This window comes from Bison bison, unplaced genomic scaffold (assembly GCF_000754665.1).
Source record: "Bison bison bison isolate TAMUID 2011002044 unplaced genomic scaffold, Bison_UMD1.0 scf7180017858006, whole genome shotgun sequence".
Lineage (NCBI taxonomy): Eukaryota > Metazoa > Chordata > Mammalia > Artiodactyla > Bovidae > Bison > Bison bison.
In genome coordinates, this window is record NW_011488579.1 from 22,407 (window position 1) to 23,756 (window position 1,350).

Genomic DNA, 1,350 nt, shown 5'->3' on the forward strand with positions numbered 1-1,350 from the left:
TTTTAATTCCTATTTTCCATCTCCCCATTCTTTAAAAGTGGCATTGTGAAGTTAAAAACCAACAAATTATAGCATGAAGTCTGGAAAATGAGTCAAATGGCCCATAATTATGTATGAAAACATTTCTGACTTATGATTTGTGAAATTAGCACTGACTCAGCTAATGATCATGAAAAGTGTATACTTAGGCTTATTAAGACTTGCAAAAGTCTAGTTTTAGTCCACAACAGTGTGACCTTGATGTAGTCACTAAGGGTCTCTAGACATCTTAATCTTACTTTGTTATTTTGTTTGTACATATCTAGAGAAGAGAATGTGAAAAGTTTACATGAAAAATCAGGAAATCAACATTGGAAATAAATAGATAATAAATTAAATCAACAATTAATACAGATTCAATTAAATAGTGAACTTCCAAATGGATATAAACATAACATTCAGGACTAAATTATATTTGAGAATACCTACCCTAAGGAATAGGTATTGGGGCTTCCCTGGTGGCTCAGATGGTAAAGCGTCTGCCTGCAATGCAGGAGACCCAGGTTCGATTCCTGGGTCGGGAAGATCCCCTGGAGAAGGAAATGGCAATCCACTCCAGCACTCTTGCCTGGAAAATCCCATGGACAGAGGAGCCTGATAGGCTATAGTCCATGGGGTCGCAAAGAGTCGAACACGACTGAGCGACTTCACTTTCACCCTAAGGAATAGGTTTTTATGCTCTGGAACCATCACCTCAAAAAATAGCATCTAATCAATTTTACTCTAAACAATTTTCTTTCTGAAAGTATAAATTTCTTTCCCATAAGATAAAGTAAAAATAAAATATCAACATAGCTAGAGTTATTTTTTGTTTGTATGTTTGTTTTAATATAAGCCACCATGGTCAGGAGACAGAGTTGTCTTGATCCCTGGTTCAAGAAGATCCCCTGGAGAAGGAAATGGCGACCCACTCCAGTATTCTTGCCTGGAGAATTCCCAAGGATAAAGGAACCTGGTGGGCTATAGTCCATGAGGTCGCAAAACAATCGGGCATGACTTGGAAACTAAACAACACCATATAGAAAAGCAATGTTTGAGTTCCTATCTGAACAACCCGCCAAAATAAGAACTTCTAAATTATAGAATTTCGACTAACTTTGTAATAGTTATTGACTTCTTAATCATCACTGTGTGTATTCATTTACTACAGTTTCTGTAACAAATATTGGGTTGGCCAAAAAGTTAGTTTATATTTTTGGGTAGCATACACAACGGAAATTTACTTTCTCACAGTTCTGGAGGTTAGAAATCCAAGGTCGGGGCATTGGCATGTTTGATTTCTTCTGTGGCCTCTCTTCTTGCCTTGCAGAT

At 37.0% G+C, this 1,350-nt stretch overlaps 1 non-coding gene across 1 annotated transcript; it reads left to right on the forward strand.

The window, feature by feature from the left end:
* The first annotated feature begins 491 nt into the window (after positions 1-491).
* On the forward strand, positions 492-563 carry TRNAC-GCA. The gene has a single exon. It is a non-coding gene; the product is annotated as a tRNA-Cys (tRNA).
* The last annotated feature ends 787 nt before the right edge of the window (positions 564-1,350 follow it).